This window comes from Aricia agestis, chromosome 19 (genome assembly GCF_905147365.1).
Source record: "Aricia agestis chromosome 19, ilAriAges1.1, whole genome shotgun sequence".
Classification (NCBI taxonomy): Eukaryota; Metazoa; Arthropoda; class Insecta; order Lepidoptera; family Lycaenidae; genus Aricia; species Aricia agestis.
Genome location: NC_056424.1, coordinates 9,045,523 through 9,066,068, shown reverse-complemented (window position 1 = coordinate 9,066,068; position 20,546 = coordinate 9,045,523). Strand labels below are relative to the sequence as shown.

Genomic DNA, 20,546 nt, shown 5'->3' with positions numbered 1-20,546 from the left:
GTTTTACATCTATAGGGGCATAGTTCAACTTTTATAAAATAACAGAAGTCTGTCCGTTGCTGGCTCTCGGGTTATTATTATTATTTAATAGAAAAACTATTATATAACTAACCATGGAGATTTATGACCCGAGTAGCCCTATATCAGTTTTAGCACTCAAACCTCTTGTGTATTGATAACACCAGATAAAAACCATAATGTTAAAAGTAAAACTCATTTATCTATTGTATAATATTTCGTTGTATAACATTTTAATGCTCCCTAGAGGCTTTCACAATGGAGCCACATTTGGTTTAAAATAAATACATTTTAAAATGTTTTAGCTTTTTTAGGTTGAGGATTTTTTTTTGTTTTTCCTTTTCCTTCTTTCCTGGTTTTCCATTACAAAAGTGTCTTAACAGATAAGGACAAAACATCGTCTTTAAACATCTTCTTGTAACATCTTAAGCGTCTTGCAAAACAATTTTCTCCGACTTACAAGTAGGAAAATTAAAAATATTGTATAACCATAGAATATATTTACTGTATAAAAGAATAATCATTTCCGGACGAACGTGTAATCCTCCACCGATCGGTCCCATCTTTCCTCAACCCAAGGAAAATATACCGTGTGTTTGTCCACGGAGTTTCATTGTTTGTCTTCTTTATTCTCTAAACATTTAATATGACGTTATGTAATACTTCATATACACGAGCTAAATAATCTATGTTTATAAGTATTACGGTGGCCATACATCATTATTCCTATCTTCCAATCGGCATGACGCTACCGATTGGACTGACCGTGTGATGATGAAAAATTAGGATTTTTGTTACTGCCAAATTTTAATTGGACTATTGATAATTCAACTTTAATAACTTTTGATTCCTTTCTTCTGAAAATCTTATACATAATATACATAATAATTAAGAATAAATATTCTTAATGTTTATAAAAACATGGAACTTGAACGCTCTTGACTAAGAAATAGAGTAGGATTCGCCAATCTCCTTTATTTTACGGGAAAAGTTTTAATTTCTATTTCAAAAATAATCCTCTTCCCATCGAGAGAATTCTGAATTGAAGCAATAAGATGAAGATTATCGAACAATTAGTGGCATTTAAGTAAATTATTAAATATTAACTTATCAAAAGTAACTGAAGTCTTTCCTGAGGAAAAGTGTCACAAGTCGAGAAATGTTAATTAAGAAAACGGTACTACGAAGACGAAAAGTGACAGGTAATTAAGCATGTTGTAACTTGTAGCTCCTTCATTTACCTACACTTTATTTTATTTTAGGGATTTACAAAAAATTTTGCACCGCCAAAAGGAACAAGGTTTTTTCATTGTTTCTTATCCTAAAAACCTTCTCTGGTCTAAGACTCATATTAGCCAAATCGGTTCTGCCGTTCTCGAGTTACAACAGGACTAACAAAATAGAAAATTCATTTTATTTATATAGAAAAGTTTTTTACAGAAGAGAAGCGATATCCTATCTACGAAATTAGTGAGTAGTAGAGTAATATTCGCTTTCTCAAACAGAATCTCCTCCGTCTTGAGCACTAATAAATCATGGTGAACCTAGGTAACATTAATTAACCAGACACTAATCCAGCCGCCTCATAAATATTCAAACTATATCCCCTTACCACAATATTGTCGTTATTAAGGAAGGAATTGGAGTGGGCGCTAAGACCTCTAGGGCTCTAGATCCTAGAGAATCTAAGGGCCCTTCCACACGACGTATTATTTGCGCGCTGACGACGCGCGTTTCTGAGGCGCTCGTCTTCTGCGCGTTTTAGCACATATAAAGTCTTAAATTTAGGCTTCCTTGCGTTTGTATCGATACAAACGAGCGTAAAAAACGCCGTGTGGAAGGGCCCTAATTGTTAAAAGTTTGACGCCCTGCCTGCCAGTCTTTAGCTATGTCCACACTAAGCAATTTCATCTTCAATTTTCGTCATCATCTTTTTATTCAACTTTCGTTTGGCATGTTCAATAATTGAATGCGTCAAAATCAACCCGCGTTGGAAAGAAAAGTGTCATAGCGTCGCAGGCATGCCTCACGTGCGATGTTGACTGCGCTATAACATGGCTATAACGCATGCCCTTGATGAACAAAAAAGGCACAGTGTGGACTTTTGATTGATCAACTGCAGGCAATAACTGTACAGTGTCAGCTACTGAATAGATAAACTTCTGTTTCAACAAGTCTTCAGATCAGGTATAAGACAAAGGATTAGCATTTAGCACTATTGTACAGGGTGTAACCAAACAAAGTTTGACGACCTCTGTGGCTCAGTAGTGAGCGCGTTGGTAGCTCAAGCCGGGGGTCGCGGGTTCGAGTCCCGCCGACGGAACAAAAAGTTTTCAAAGTTCCTGGGTCATGGATGTGTATTAAATATGTGTATCATATAATAAAAATCTTAAATATATGTATAGTATAAAAGTATTAAATATATTTCCGTTGTCTGGTACCTGTAACACAAGTCCTTTAGGTACTTACCACAGGGCCAGACTGACGTGGTGTGAAGCGTCCATAGATATTATATTATATTATAATTGATAACACTTTAGGGTGTGTATGTGTCACTTATTAATGTAGCGTTCACTGTGAAAATAGCGGCGCTGAAGCCTGAAAGAGCAATTTTTTTTAACTTGTATGGGCAAGTGTCCCAACGTCATGAATTTGCCTAAACAAAAGTTTAGAAATACCCTTTCAGCGCTGCTACTTTCACAGTGAACTCTATAAAGGGGACTCATACTCACCCTAAAGTATTAATATCATTTTTTATTACACATTGTAGACATTGTTAAGTTTTTTATTTAAGAAAATAATTTCTGGCCACAATGTGAAAACTGATGAGTGATGACAGTTGCAAAGCGCGTCGCATCTGTTACGTCAGCATATGGGAAGCGCAGAATGAACGGGTTGGTTCACGAGAAAAACGAAAAATTTTAATTTTAAAAAACCTTCTTCGTACTTTAGAAACTTGACAATAATTTCATTCTTTCTCATTAATCAATACGAGGAACGAATGAAATAAAATGTTATTTGTTCAACTTACTTTTAGTAAGCTTCACTAAGGTATTATCTTGTAATCGTCAAATATTATAATATTATTTTACAATCTAAGGTACCTCGGTTTTTGTTATTGGTTAAAGACAAGCAGTTGACCAATCAAAAACGCTATTGAAAAGATAATCTCCCGTCAAACCCCAGACACAAATCAATCAACGATTGACCAAATAAGCCGAAGCACCAGACCTAAAACTATAAAACCTCCATTCGATTTCGCAATTGTTCAACATTGTTTTGTCGCGAACCATTGGTGCCTATCCTAACAAAACGCGACACAATTACCGACTTTACCACACCAACAATAGAACTCATAACCGCCTGGCCATTAGCGATACGGAAACTGAGAGTAAATACGACAGGGCATTTATATTACTGTGGAGGTTAATAAAATATTTTCCTCCGTTGAATAAACCTTTTAGTATATCCTATTTGTACAATTTATTTATATTTCCTTCCTAGAGATTACACAAATTGGAGTAAGTATCTATAATAATAATAATCAAACATGAAACAAAATATTACTTAGTATATTGTGTATTCCAAATACGTTATAAAAACTTATACTTTCTTCATTGAATCCTGGGGAATTTTATTTTGGGAAAAGAGAGAAAATAAAAGCTGTTAAGAGGATTCCACACCGCCATTTTTTCCATACAAACGTTGTCCCCTGTTTCCTCCCTGGATAATGCTAGTAGAGTTATAATATTTTTCCTGAATATCTACGGCCACTAATACAATGTCCCTATGTTTTCTTTTTTTTCATAATTTAATTATTAAATAAGATATGAACGTTCAAAAACCCAAAAAAATGGCCAGATTTTCCACTGTGTTCAAACGTCCAGAAAACAGATTTGGATAGATTATACAAAAAAAGCAAAACATAGGAACACAGCTCAAGCCTTTTTTTAATCTTTAATGAAAAAAGTACTTAAATCGGTTAAGTTTTGGAGAAGGAATCAGGGGACAACGAATCGTTGATTTTCTGGATTTTCTGCAGTTGTCTCTATCGCGTTCTGCGGTATAGGCTTGAGGTAAGGGAGACAGCTATAGATATTACACGTACTTTTTTTTCATTTCTCTAGCCGCTGTGGTATCCTCTTAAAAATCAATTTTATAAGTACATAATATGATTTATATGTATTTCAAAAACTTTCACTTATTATAATATTGTTAGCGGCAACACCAGAAGCTGATTCACCTAGCCACCCCCCTACCTCTCAGAGTGTATAAAAACTGCCTCGCCACGTGACTCGTTCTCTTTTTCCCTTGAGAATTCGTGCGAGATAGACGTGCCATTGCTTGTGTCCGTTATTTTGTAATTAATTATTAGTTTTGTTATTTTCTTTTGTTTAATTTTGTAATTAATTAGTTTGTTAGCAATTTAGTGATTTAGTTTTGTTATTTAATTTTTATTTAAAGTGTTAAATTAGATTTATAGAATTGGTGTTGATTTTTTTTATATTAATTAAGGTTTCCCTACCTAAAATCAGGCGTGGGATAAAGAAAACACTCCCACAATTATTATTTTCCAACAAGGTTGCTAATTTAGAATAGTCATGGGTAGATCGAATCGTTCACGGTCAAAAACACGGGGGAAGCGCGTTGCACGCTCGCGTAGTAGAATCTCGCACGGCAGGCTGTCTCGTAGCACGTCTCGGGGACGCACAAAGGAGCGGCGGCGATCTCGCCGTGACCGTTCGGGCTCGGAACGATGGAGCCGTGATCGCTCGCGTGAACAGCACGAGCGGTGTCGTCGTCGGCGTTCACGATCGAGGTGTTCTGGCCGGGAGCGTTCGAGTCCAGGTCGATCATACTTGGAACCGAGGGACGAGACGCTGCATCGAGACTACGCACAATCGCTCGAGGCGATAGCCTCGCGGTTGAGTGCATTGGAAGGTAAATCGGGGTGGTCGAATACGCCCGGCGCTGCTAACGGAGACTCCATGGGCTGCTCTACGGAAAGAATTGTGGACGCAATTCAATCATTAAGGTCGGTACATACACAAAACTATTACGTCTCTAACTTTGATCCCGATGTAAACGATGTAGATCAGTGGTTTTCCGAGGTGGATAGGGCACAGCTTGTAAATAAGTGGTCAGATAATGAGTGCCTGTCGCGGGTAGGTAACTGTTTAAAGGGGAACGCGAAACAATGGCTTAGTGAGTGGGTTACCAACGATCGTTCGTGGAGTACCTTTAAAAATGATTTTAGATCGTTATGTGTAAAAAAGATAGATGTGGCTAATATTCTTTTCGAAGTTATGAATACGGATTCAGAAAAATATTCCACTTATGCGGAGTACGCGCGTAGATCGTTATTACGATTACGAATTGTTAAGGGGTTGTCCGAGGAACTTATGATCGCAATCGTAATTCGTGGCATTAGAGACCCACATATCAAGGCGTGTGCCACTAATGCGAAACTCACTATCGACAATATGGTCGACTTTTTGTCGACGTTTACTAAGCCTACTTCTAAATCTTTACCTATGTCTTCATTTTCTCAACAATCTCGACACAAGTCGACTTTTAAACGTATATTGAAGTGTTTTATTTGCGGCGACACTCAACACAAACAGGTTAATTGTCCAAAGAAACCTAAACAAAAAACTAACTCTCAAATACTCGCATTACCTAGTTCGAGTGATAATAGTTCTAAGTCCAATTTGTCGTGCGCTTATTGCAAGAAGGGTGGGCACGATATTACTTCGTGTTTTGCTAAACAACGTTCGGATGCACAACGTAATAAAAACAAAGTTAATTTTTGTTCTACCCCCGACTTTAGTAAAAATAATGACGTTATGGTTGGTATCATTCAGGGGATTCCGGTTGATATACTTATTGACAGTGGTGCATTAGATGTGTCATTAATATCCTCGGATGTTGTAAATCATTTTTCGTGTTGTAAGAAACCTATTAACAGTCAGTTAAAGGGTATTAGTGACACAACTATTTTTGTTGAATTTTACGTGACACTGACAATCGAGTTCCCGGAAATAACTTTGGAAGTTGATTTGCTAATTGTGCCTAGAGAGTGTATGAATGCGCCTATAATTATCGGTACAGATGTACTGAATAGAGACGGGGTCACGTACGTCCGTACACGAAGTTTGCAACGTTTGACTCGCGGGCTTTCAGTTAATCGTGTGTGCAATGTTCAAGCGAATATCGAGTGTAATGAAATTAAAACAACATTAGTGGGCGATGATTTGAAAGTTTTATTGTCTATTCTTGATAAATTTTCTAAGTTTATGATTTCGGGTACCGCCATGACTACCGTTACCACCGGTAAAATGCAAATTCGCTTGAATAATGACACTCCGATATACTATCGACCTTACAAAATGTCTTTTAACGAAAAACTAAAGGTGCGGGATATCATTAAAGACCTTCTGTCCAAAAATATTATTCGTGAGTCGGAGTCGCCTTATTCTAGCCCGGTCTTGTTAGTCAAAAAGAAGGATGGCTCAGATAGGATGTGCGTGGATTTTCGTGCACTAAATAAGATAACCGTAAAAGATCGATACCCACTCCCTTTAATAGATGACCACCTTGACAGACTAGGGAAAGCGAAATTGTTCACAACTTTGGATATGGCTACCGGCTTCCACCAAATCATGTTACAGGACGATTCTATTCCCCTTACTGGTTTTGTTACGCCCGAAGGGCATTACGAATATATTAAAATGCCATACGGTCTCGCGAATGCTCCCATAGTTTATCAGCGAATTATATCAAAAACGTTGCGTGAGTTTATCGAATCTGGCTTAGTTTTGGTATATATTGATGACTGTTTAATACTGCATTCCTCAATTGAGGAAGGTTTGCAAACACTCGATCGTGTGTTGACAACGTTAACAAATTCAGGTTTTTCGATAAACTTACGCAAATGTTCCTTCCTATGTACCAAGATAGAATACTTGGGTAGGATAATATCGGACGGATGCATACGACCGGCTGAAGCTAAAGTTCAGGCTCTGATAAATTCAAGTGTACCTCAAAACGTGCGGCAAGTGAGACAGTTTCTGGGCCTGGCGGGCTATTTCAGGAAATACATATCTGGTTACTCATTAAAAACGTCTTGTATAGCACGGTTAACAAAGAAAGGCGTCGATTTTGTATGGGGTGAGGAACAGGAAATGGCTCGCCAGGAACTCATTAAGTGTCTTACCAGTAAGCCGGTACTTTGTATTTTTGATCCTGAACTACCCACGCAGGTTCATACAGATGCGAGTAGCGCGGGCTACGGTGCGGTCCTACTCCAGATTCATAGGGATGGTAGTAAACGGGTAGTGGCGTATTACAGCCAGGCCACTAAGGGGGCCGAGTCTAAATACCATTCCTATGAACTGGAGACTCTTGCGGTGGTAAAAGCCCTTAAACATTTTAGGCATCATCTCATTGGTAGGCATTTTACTGTCGTAACCGATTGTAACGCTCTCAAATCTACTCAGACAAAAAGGGACCTGTTACCACGGGTAGCTAGATGGTGGGTTTACTTGCAGGATTTCGACTTTGATATTCAGTACCGAAAGGGGGTCTTATTGCCGCATGCTGACTATTTTAGTCGAAACCCTGTTGCAACTGTAAACAACATAACCAAACCACGCAATTGGGCACAAATCGCACAATCGGGTGATGAGGAAACGCAACAATTGTTGCGATCCCTAGACGAGGGACAGTTGGACGCCTCGAGATACGTCAAAAAGGGTGATCTTTTGTACTATCGCTATACACCTACGGGCGAAGAGGGGCGCCTCCTCTGTTTTATTCCTAAGGGGTATCGACTTAGTCTGCTTCGTATTTTTCACGACGAACATGCCCATATTGATGTCGAAAAGACTGCCGATCTCATATTACGATATTTTTGGTTTCCTGGTCTAAGGACCTTTATTTCCAAATATGTTAAGCATTGTTTAACCTGCATAGCTCATAAACGTGTGCCACGATCCTCATTACAGCCAATTACTTCATGGGCCAAGCCTAATATTCCATTTGACACTCTACACCTTGACGTTTTGGGACCGTTACCAGAATCACAAGGTTTTAAGCACATATTAGTTGCAGTTGATTCTTTTTCCAAATTTTGTCACTTAATTCCTATTCACCGACAAGATTTAACTGAGCTGAAGCGAGCCATGCAATTAATTATTTCCTTGTTCGGTACTCCCAACACTTTAATTTGTGATAGAGGTAGAATGTTTGAGGCTTCGAGTTTTTTATCTTTTCTTAATGAGTTAGGATGCCGAGTGCATCACATCACTCCTGAGATGCATCAAGCTAATGGCCAGGCCGAACGCTATATCCGCACGATTCTCAATATGCTTCGTATCGAGTCAAATCAAAAGAAAAGTGAATGGGCTGAGGAGTTGTGGCGACTGCAATTAATTTTAAATATCACAAAACAAAAGACAACGCAGTATTCTCCCTTAAACTTGTTGATCGGGTCCGAAAATGCATTACCGGTAGTCCGCTCGTTAATACGCGATGTGGCTTTAGAAAATTCTACTGACAATCGTGAGTCATTACGCGAATTACGAAGACAGAGGACAACCGAACGGTTGACACGAAATCAAGCCGAACAAGATCGACGGGTGAACGAAGATCGTGAGCCTCCCCGCATCTATAAATTGAATGATCTCGTATTTGTGATCAAGTACTCCCAGTCACAGGGCAAGTTGGATCCAGGAATGCGTGGACCTTACCGAATTACCCGAGTGCTCGATCATGGGCGCTACGAGCTGAAGCTGGTCAGCGGAGCATACGGCAAGGTTACTTATGCGGCCGCGCAGTACCTGGTGCCCTGGAGAGGAGAGTGGACCCCGGAGACCTGCGCAGCATTCTTTGAGGGTGAGTTTACAAGTCTGTTTGGTACGCTTAATAGTGGAGCCTATGCCAGAACAGCCGTCGGAGGTACGCTTAATAGTGGAGCCTATGCCTTGACGTGAAGTCCGAGCAATATGATTATTGACGGCAGTTCTGACGGGTATGCTTAATAGTGGAGCCTATGCCTGAAAGCTAGCTAGCTAAATAATGTAGTTGACTATATAATGCGCACTTCGGTACCATTTTTGCTTGTTACTCATTTATAAAAATCGGACCAGTTTTTGATGTTGTTACAACTGTATTAGAGCTATTTTTATGTAATTCCAGGAGAGGAGAATGATGACGTCTCAGCAGATGCCGTAACTGCTCAGTCCGATCCTACTCAAGAACAACCCGGTCCATCATCGAAGCCTGACGAGGACGTCAGACTGTCAGGAGAGGCCGTGTTAGCGGCAACACCAGAAGCTGATTCACCTAGCCACCCCCCTACCTCTCAGAGTGTATAAAAACTGCCTCGCCACGTGACTCGTTCTCTTTTTCCCTTGAGAATTCGTGCGAGATAGACGTGCCATTGCTTGTGTCCGTTATTTTGTAATTAATTATTAGTTTTGTTATTTTCTTTTGTTTAATTTTGTAATTAATTAGTTTGTTAGCAATTTAGTGATTTAGTTTTGTTATTTAATTTTTATTTAAAGTGTTAAATTAGATTTATAGAATTGGTGTTGATTTTTTTTATATTAATTAAGGTTTCCCTACCTAAAAATATTATAACTAAATGACTCCGTTGGGTCAAAATTTGTTTATGGTGCGTAAGAAAAACTATGTTCTTTGGCAGGACACCAAGTAGGTATCTGCATACCAAACTTCATCTCATTCGGTTCAGGGGTTTAAACTTTAAGCGTGACAGACAAATAGACACACTTTCACATTTATAATATTGTATGGATACCTACATTTTAAGACATGTGTATAATATTATAATGTGTAACGTAAACTAAGATAAAAATTACTAAACCGAGATTAAATCTGTTTAATATGCATAAACCGAGTCACAAGAATAACAAAGAGGTTTTCAAGGCTCGCAAAACTCGTACGCTAGCTAAGATTTTGTGAAAAAAAAAAACTACTTGTACTCTAATAATAAAACACAATTTGCAGTTTTTCCACCATATTAAGATATAAAGCTATAGATTTTTTAACATCTCATTTTTTATTGTAACATCTCATTGATAGCTAAGAACGTTACTAAAGCACATTAATTACGTCATAAATTTATAATACTAAAACTATGTTTTAATAATTATAATACATAATACGATTGTTATTCGTTACGTAGCTTGAACTAACTGTGGCGCCTGATATAATCCATAATTATATTATAAATGCAAAAGTGTGTATGTCTGTAAGCTCCTCACACTTAAACCGCTGAACGGCTTTGCTAAAATTTTGTATGGAGAATAGTTTTAGTCCCAGGAAAAGATAAAGGACACTTTTTATCCCGGAAAAAGGACTGCACCTACCCGCGCAATAAACGAAATGGCGCAACGGAGTTGCACACGTCATCTAGTACAATATAAGCCTCGAAAGTACTAAACTGAAGTAAATCAGCTGACAGTGTAAGGTCAATGGCCTCAGCATATAACAATATACTTTAAATTTTATTTCCTAATAATAATACATTATACTAGCTGTCCCGGCAAACGTTGTTTTGCCATATAAAGTATTTCGCCCATATTATTTTATTGAAGTGACTAAATAAGTAACCATGGCAACGTCCGTCGCTATCCCGTCGCACAAACAATGGTCGCCGTCAGTCTCGAGTTGTAATAATTCACTATTATTTATTCAACAAATGCACTTATATCAATATAAAAAGAAGCCAGTAGCCGATTCTCAGACCCTCTGAATATGCATATAAAATTTGGTAAAAATCAGTAAAGCCGTTTCGGAAGAGTACGGTACTAACACTGTAACGCGAGAATTTCATATATAAAATCAATATACTAGCACATATTTTTATAAGGTATATATATGGTGGTAATTGGTTATCGATTTTTTAATTAAATGGCCCCAATGAATGACAATGAGGGCCTTATCTGAAAACGTATTGTACGTTATTGTGAAAACTCATCACCATCAAGAATCAGCCTGAAAATGCTCGCAGATATGGGTCAAAGTTAATTCTCGCTAAATATCATGTTGTACATCTCGTTCTTTGGAATAAAGAAAGGGATAACATGAAATCTAACCCAGGATTAACTTTCACCCAGTCGGCCTACTACGAAACCGTTTTGAGACTCAAACAATCGGACGAGAATGCCGCGTCCTGCTCTAACAACGTCATTTCACGTTTGTTAGAGTAGGACGCGGCATTTTCGTACGATTGTTTGAGTCTCAAAACGGTTTCGTGGTACGGCTCCAGATCCGGGCAAGTGCGGGTTAAAAAAAAATAAGTATGTGGTTTTACCCACTGTGTGTAGAGTTTGTCAGACTACAAAACTTATCTGTTTCGAAAATATTGAAAAATATGTACTTACCTACTTAAAGGCACTTTTAATGTACTCATTATTCTTAAATTCCATTTCATAGTAAGCCTAACGCCGCAAATAAGATTGATAAAATACGAATTCTGGGAAAACCAGGCACGCGGCAAACTTGAGGAAAAAGTTACAGTTTTAACAGACTCCATGTTTCGAAGAATTTTAAGAGCCCATATGACCCTAACTTGACTACATACTTTAACCTAGATCTCAAAATCTGTAAGGTCTAGAAAACTGATTTTTCGTCACAAGTAACTTCAGTTCATAAAGATTAAATGCTCAAGACGAAAACACGATTACTCAAAAAATGCTCGATAGTTTCTTTTTTTACAAAAAAAACCTTGTTTTAGACAAATTTTTGCTTGGATCTTCGAAGTTTGCTGTCTTCTCTTTAATATTTTTTAATATCTAAAAAGGTATTGATAAAACCTAAATTTGCTCAAAACACTTTTTTCATAATCATTATAGTTCGTCTTTTATTGAAGTAAAACTAACTCGGCGATGATATCGCGCCGTCCTTTTTCACCTGGCATATGAAAGACGGGCGTGAGTGTGAAGAGAGAAGGGCGATGTTTGATTTTTAGAGTCAGGTGGTCTCTTAATAGCATGTTGCATAATATTGAATATCCTGGAGAGAGCCTTGGCGTTGGCCATACACAGAGCCGTCCATCAATCCAAATGGTGCGTTGGAAGTCCAAATTAATTTCGAAATGGTTCATGGCAAAATATTCATTATTAAGAAACTTCATAGTGATACAATACATCTCATATAGGAATTCTATTACCGGAATTCTAAATGGAATGAAAAATAAAAAAGGCTCCTGTATCAACTTAATATCAGAGACTGTATATTGCTCGATTTAAATTTTAATTTAGGCGCCATGTTCGTGCAGCGCAAAAAAGTGGTGCCGGTTTTCCAGAGCGTCTAATGAAGTCATCAATATGCTAATGTGTTAAAAAATTTCAGGCTACATGCATAAATAATTGTGTTAATGATAGAAGCGGATAGCGATAAGGCTGCCAAAACGAAATTGGCACAACCTAGAAATGGAAAATGTTGGCCTTGAGAATTTCGTACTGGTGCTTGGTGGTTAGAGAGAATGGTCGATGGATTACTTTATCATCATATTAAACACAGAACGAACCAGTAGGCCGACTTCGAACAAACTGACAAATCAGTGCGTTGTACCACGTGGTACCGCTGCAAGCTAATACTATGAACGGCTAATGACATATAATATCAAAGATATTATAAAGGCCTATGGGGGATTTTGTATGGACCCCGTCCCCACCCTTCAACAGTCATGGGATGCGTCTCAATTTGTTCACTGGGACCCAGAAAAGTCTTAAGAACCAGTGTCAGTTTCAAAATCAATGGGGTTTATTTTTTGAACAAAAAAATACCTTTTTCTACAAACAGAACGCATATCAGGGTGTTCCGTAGTCAACAAGGAACCCTTATAGTTTCGGTTTGTCCGTCGGTTTTTGTTCAGAGACTATAGGGCCTACAAAGCTGTAATTCGGCATGTATGCATATTATCTTAATGATGGCGACAAAATGGTATATAAAATCTTTATTTTTTTATGGTACCTCCCCATACACATCAAGCGGGGGTGATTTTTTTTCCGCGTCCATCCTATCGTGTGGGTTGTCGTTGGGTACGTTTTTAAAAAATATTATTCAGAGTATTCAAATACTTATCATTTTCCGATTTAGGGATCCACTTGTGAAATATGAAGTTTTAAAGTGGAAAAAATCGTTAGAGTCCAGACCATTATGACGAAAATCGTCGCTAGGGTTGTTAACTTGTCACCTACGAATTTAAAACTATGACATATTTGCTGGACGTGTTCCTCTTTGGGCGTATTGTTGTTTGTGTTTTGGCACATGCGATTAAAATTGTCAGAATCTAATTTTGAAATCTTTATTTTAAATATTTAAAAATAAATTATATCAGCCAGCGCGAGGCACATTCCGTTCATAATCCTAGTGAAACCCGACGAATTTGACAGATATTGAAACCTGTCCGTCTCTTTGCAGTCGAACTACTGGTCGTTATGTCTACTGTGCTTTTAGTCGGCCGATAGTTTGATCGAAAGCTTTATCAGTACGACGATGTATAACTATCGGCCGATAAAAGTCTGTACTCTGCTCTCATTATTCTAAGCCAGTCTACTGGTTCGTTCTGTCTATAGTGAAAATATTGTTCTTGCACTAATAACATCACTAGAACAACTGCCTACAAACCTTGGTCTACCTTTAGGCGCTAGCCAATCAAAAGCTCTTGTGAATAAATAAACTCCTGTTTATCACCTCAGAAACCGGACTTCTTCGGATTTTCCAACGTTTTCTTTGATTGAGTACATAAATAAAATTTAATCCTCTGAGAGAATTATTCCTCGCGGAATTTACACAAACTACGAAGGCTCGAGTGTAACTTCATCAAACTCCATCTAAGTTGGTGCGATAGTTTATATCTGTTTAATCTACCTTTAATAAAAGTGTGCGAAGACAACTTCATCTGTCAAAGTCAACTGAAGTTATTACAGCTAAGCAGTTGTAGGAAAATCGGATAAACATTTTCTCGAGTAAATTTTTTTTCTTTAATTCATACTCACACAATGATATAGTAAATATCGTTTTTAATATCTTTTTATGTAACATATTATGTTATAGATTAAAGTTATGTGTGTCTATTGTACGATCTCAAGAGAAGTAGGCGCACCTGAACTGAACACTCTCTAGGTAGAGTTTCTAACTATATATTTCTTGGAGTCCTCTCGTGACCACGGCCATTGCAACACGGCCGAAACGTCGAGAAAAAGTATGTACTCGTAGTAGCATTACTACTTAAATAAGTCGCGTTAAGTCCCGATTAAAAAGTTTCATTATAATGCAACGCGAAAGTTTAAAATGTTATATATTTCTTATCATTGGATGAGTTAAAAATCTTCAAAGATGAAATAAAAATCAGTAAATCTACTGATCCAGTAATGAATCAGTTTACTGAATTCGGCACTATGTTTCATTTTGTGTTTTGATAAGAAGAATCACTGGGAGCGAAAGATGCAAATTTTTTTAAGAGCCTATGCTGTCCCACTGCAAAGGCAAAGGCTTCCCCCAAGTCCTTCCATTCATCCCGATCCATCGCCACCGTCGGCCAGCTTGGCTGGCAAAATAAAAGTGAAAAAATAAACAAAACCCGTAGGACATGTCCTATAGGATTTCTCACTTCGTACAAAAGAAGATTCAATATAGGGAACATCTCTTATTTTAAAAGAAAGTTCGATCCGGAAGGAAAAGGAAAGGCAGCCCATAAAAACAGCAAATAAATATCCTATAAATAAAGTTGATTCAGTTTCATCTAACCTCATTTTCACTCTCGATAAAGTGGTTCCTATTGATAAGGCGTGAGAAAACTCATGTTTTTATCTATAGAGTACAGACAGATAACATACTAAGAATATTATTCTCAAGACATTTATCACTTATCTTATTGATTGCAACTTCAAAATTGATTTATGGTAGGTACTTTCGAATCAACAATATTTTTTATTTTTAGCGCAAATTTTTTATTGTTGATATAAATTACTCTCCCCACTTAAAATATAAATCACAATATTTTCCGTGAAAAAAAAAGATATCATCAAAATAAGAAAATTCAAATTTTAATTAGATCGATTTATTTTGAAAACTATTTCTGGCTGACCATATATTTTGTTGTGTAAGACAATTATTGTATCATACGTTTCAATATTTGATAATATTATAACAAAATCTAGAAACAAAACATAAACAAATTCAAATAATATTATAATCATCTCAAGGAATAAGAATACATTTGAATAAACAATGAGCCAGTAACAATTATAAATAGTCTTATCTGCAGTAGCAATAACTCGTCAATAGAAACAAGCTGGTAACAAATACCATTAGAATTTTTAACCGTATACGATGATAAACGCTAATTGTCGTCAACGAACAATAGGTTCAGATAAATCTTTACATTTATTAGCAATTAAATTTCACCTTTGACAAAATTGCTGTGATAATTGAGGCCTGAGAAAGTTTTGAACATGACGAAATTGAGGGAAAAGTTTGAATGCAGCCTGAGAAGCTTACACGAGTAATCTAAGCCCACTCGTTTCCCGAACCGTATGGTCGTGACTCGTGACGCAAAATCTTAGCGAAGATTCGGTAAATACAGAAAACAATTGCAAACCAATAAAAAAATTCAGCGAGCCGTGACGGTGATGGCAAAAACAAATCCTCCTCGGAGCACTTGACACTGTGACCTTGGGATAATCCAAGTGTTCGAACACAAATTCGCACTGCACAACACTTGTTATTTGGTGACGTTTGCAATCGGCGATTGCTTACGAGCGCGACACGACCGGCCCCAGTGAACGGCCACGAGAGACTGCCTTAACGCATGCGCACTGCGCAGATAGCGATGTGCGCCCGCGCAAAGGTTTCGCTGCACTGCGGTGCATTTTGAAGCGTGGACGACGAAAGGCGTATTGAACATTACATTTTCAGGTCAAATAATTATTTTTAGAAGTGGGAAGAAGTTTTTTTTTTATTGTCATTAAATTACATAATTTTGATGTCATTAAAAATTACAGATAAATGAAGGCTTTTATAAGATTTTATCTGATATAATATCATTAATATACTTTTAGTCAGTACCTAAATTTCAGTCAGACACATCTAAATTCAAGCACATTGATATCTGTAGAACTCAGTAGTGACTAGTGAGAAAGTTTATTATTTTCCTTTCCCACAAAGAGGAGCTTCAAATTATTGTACACTTTCCCATCCTTTGAAACTATAACTGTAAAATATCCAAATTGACAGTTTCCATATTTTTGAACCGGATTCTAATCGTCACTTTGGCCATCTGTTTTTCCACCGCCAATCTGCGAAGCCTTACGTCCAGCCATATGTCACGCTGGGCACGTCCGTGCGTCACTTTGCACAACCTGACACCTGTTGCCTGACAAGAATAAGAGCGACTCAAGGTGATTTACTTTAGAGTGTTATGTGATGACTGCGGGTTCAATGCTTCGCTATTGTGGGAAACACAATGCGGAGTTGAGCAAGCGTCAAAACAATCATTTGTCCATTTAGATTCGCGATGCGACGAATTTTCCTCCAACAATGGATAATGTTCCTCTATTAACTTAAGAGATTTTATTTCCTTAACTTTTTCCATTCAAAGTATGAACAAATACTGGTTATTACATGTATCCGAAACAGCCTAAGAGCTCATAATTTAGTTACATAATTGGTAAAAAAAATATATAAAGGAACTATTAAAAATACGACAGTAATAAAGTGTTGCAATATTAAGGGAACCATCAGTACTTTAATTTGAGGAAAGAATAACAATAAACATGGTTTAATAGATAATGACCAATGACCATGGACGGATTTCTTTTCCTTTAAAAAATTAATGCCTCTATATGGGATTGGGAAGCTCCAAATTAAAAGTTTGACTTTATTATGTGCAATGCAATCCTTGTCGCAGAAACAAATAAACAAATGATTAATTCGCCATTGGGTGATAATGAAATTATTTCGTCACGCTCACCTGTCAATAACGTGTGATTATGGCGGTCATGATGCGCAATATGTTACAAAATAATGTTTGTTGCATTATGATTTATCCTGCTATTGGATTTTATTGTTTTGATCAGAAATCGCAGACTATTGCAATAAATGAAAATGGCAACACAATATAGCAATAAAATTTTGAATGCTGTAGGAATACAACTACGTTACTAAAAGGGACCAAACTAGAGTTAAAGCAAAAGACAAGTTAGTCAAGTTTAATCCGTAAAAAATAAAACGAGCCGGATCATATAGACAAAGTAATTCCTGGTCGTTGGTAATATTTTAACGTCTAATGGTAATAAGATTAATATCACAAACAACTTTATTGTTCCACTATTCGCTAATTAGAGTCGAGTTATTATTTAAACCTAGTCTGATAGAAGGAGAACAGAAGTTGATTGCTGAAACGTGAAACAAAAACAATAACCAGCCCAGTAGGATTCGCACCTGATGAAGAATTCAAAAAGCAGGTGAGAGTTAAGTATTTTGTAATGACAATATAGAAACTAGATCTAAGCATCTCAGGTAACAGAAAGGCAATTAGAGACACATTGCGAAGCCATCGGCGAGTGAACGTGTGCGCAAGGTCGTTCAGAACCGGTCGGACCGAGCTGACCGAACGCAGAGATATCTCAAACAATATCAATAAATGGACCAAAGCGGAGGTGGTAATTTATTTGACATAACTAACCATAAGGCAATATTCAAAGCAGAATCCCCAAAAAGTTCGAAAGTATCCAACCTCATTCGTTAAAATTGAGCAGCGTTTTCTCTTTGAGGTAGTATTTTTGCAGAACAAATTCATTTCACATCGAAACCGAAAATACCGCAACACAAAATGCAAGCCTCCCCAACCTCGAGGGGCATCGATGATCACTTACAATCAGTGGAAATAGGTTGAGATATCTGTAGTGGATTTGGATTTGTTCCAAGCCCAACTTCGTAAACATATTTGGCTATGTGAAGAAACGGCGGTATTGAGTGTATTGGTTCGCATTAAGCTGTTTTGCAAGTCGGATAAGCAAGGACGGCGCCTGCACCGGTCTCCGTTTGACCTACTGCTACAATTACCGCTACATTATCATAAATACTGTTTATGCTTGATTGTTTAATTTCAATGCTGTCGGTTTAATCTTACTTTGCCTTTCTATTTTGCGTAATTGTTCAGTTTTTAATTTGGATTCTATTCGTAAAAGCATATTATATAGCCATACACCTATTACATGCTGACATAATTATTTTCCCTAACAATTTCCAATTTATTAGCTAATCAATAACTTTCGTTCTCATGTTCTTTGATAAGTTCGAAAAGGTTACCAAGTTTCTATATGTACTTACAAGATAATAATTATTTTTCTTGCTTACGATAGACACATCTCATGTTTACCAGAATATGTGGGTTACGTTACCTGTAACAAAAAAAAAAAACATTAATAAGCTGTAAAGTTGTAGAACATATTAATAAATAGATTACCAGTCTTATTAATATTATAAGCAGAGTCAGAGATTTTTTTATAAAAGTATCTTGAATAGATTTTGCTGGCTGCTTTGCATGCGTTATTTTAATACGCTATTGAAAATGCTATTTTGAAAAATCTCTTTTCCAAATTGTGAAAAATTACACATAAGTACATGTTGGTGAAATAATTTTGAAATTGGTTAAGTGGAATCAGATACTACCCCAACGACTTCTCAAATCTCGAGGTCATAGAGTACCTCTTTATAATATTAGTATACCTCTAGATATCCATATCCATACTAATATTATAATTGCGAATGTGTGTCTGTCTGTTACCTCTTCACGCCTAAGCCGATTTTGCTGAAATTTGGCATGGGGATACTTTGAGTCCCGGGAAAGGACATAGGATAGTTTTTATCCCGGTTCCCGCGCGATAAACGGATTTTGGCGCAACGGAGTTGCGGGCGTCATCTAGTATTTACTAAAGTAATAACGTTTTCTTGGTAACTGCTACGTTTGCGGGTTCTGTTAAAATGTCGTGTCGTGTCACACGCGCGTGTATTATTTATTACAATAATTCTGTAATTACCGAGCTAACTTCATACGGAGTATTCTTTTATGAAGACATTATTGTACCAACCGAGCCTTTTTTGTTTATGGAATTTAAACGCAAAATTTCATTTAATAGACGATGAAATTTTTTGTGGTGAACAGTGTTTTATTTTTTTTTACTATACCATCTCTGTTCGATTACGAATTTGTCGAATGGCATGATCGTCTATGATTGTCCATATTATCAATTGTGCGTACTGGCTATCCATCATCGCAGTAGTGTAGTGCTGTAAGAGTGGTAATGTTATCGATATTTTTTGTTACCAAAGTTACCGGAGTAATTTGAGCAAATATTGAGCAATGATCCCTACTCAATCTTTGCTCTGATTTAAGGACAAGTATAGTAGTTGACCATCATAAATGAAAGCTATATAATAAGTTAAAAAGTAGCAATAATTATTTAGAGTAAATTAAGTGAAGAAAAAGGCAATGGAAAGTAAAATGAAGTTGCAAAATGAACCAATCTTTTCGCAAGAGCGACACGGTTTGGCACGAAACTTGTATCTTGCTGTCGGAAACTTATTGGAAATTATGCAACAATTTCACTGACAATTTAATAAACAGAGTTAACAAGAAGTTTGCAAGTTGATGATAACAAAGGAAAGCGATAGCCTGCTATAACAAAATTAAAACTATAATGCCAAGCCAATATAATTAAACTCATGTCCCCTCTTTTGTAGACGCTACGGTAAGACAAACATTGACTACCAAAATAATAACCCCTGTTTAGTTTTATCCAGGCAAAAATAGATAAATCAAATCCTTAACAACGCTTCGACAATATTTTGAATCAAATCAAATCAATTTCATTTCGAGTTATCTTTTGAAAAAAATCTTTCTGAACGTCGAAATTATGGAGCCTTCCATAGTTCCACCTGTGGAAACAACCGACGTACGGGGCGTTTACCAAAAAAAAAAAAAATCTCTGAAAATAAACAAATTATACTGATGATGTAAAACTTATTGATCACATGCCTTTATAGCTGCCCATAATCGTGAACATTAATGGCTGCAATAAACTAATTGAACCAAAACGAAAACAGTTAGATGGTCAATGCCTTGCTGTATCTGGGTGAACGTGTTACGCTTTTCACCATAATATACTTCCTATAAATTATACTTGCTATCCCTTTCTGACAATTACATTTAAAAGGTGTTGAAAAGAGAAGAGTATAACATGAGGAGGGAATGCTAATGCAAGTTTGGTTCCGTTGTGTTCGTGTGTGATTTGCAAACGAAAGAAACAATTGAATTGTAACAATTACGTCACTTTTCATTACTTTTTTGTACATCTGCAAGATTCAAATTTACAAAATAACTATAGCATTCGTAGCATAATCCATATCCATACAAACTGAGTTTGCTCTAATTGGGTATAGCGATTCATTGAGTCCCGGAAAAGGACAAAGGATACTTTTTATCCCGGAAA

At 36.9% G+C, this 20,546-nt stretch overlaps 1 protein-coding gene across 6 annotated transcripts in view; it reads right to left on the bottom strand.

Annotated features, from left to right (window-relative positions):
• Positions 1 to 20,546, bottom strand: part of LOC121736812 (IQ motif and SEC7 domain-containing protein 1) — a 232,103-nt gene that overhangs the window by 71,604 nt on the left and 139,953 nt on the right. For 2 of the 6 annotated variants that reach the window (XM_042128218.1, XM_042128220.1), the window contains exon 1: positions 15,653 to 15,836. The exons of the other annotated variants lie outside the window; for them this stretch is intronic. The gene's annotated coding sequence lies outside the window, so the exon portion shown is untranslated. Of the gene's footprint in view, positions 1 to 15,652; positions 15,837 to 20,546 lie in introns of those variants that run through there. 6 annotated transcript variants of the gene reach the window in all.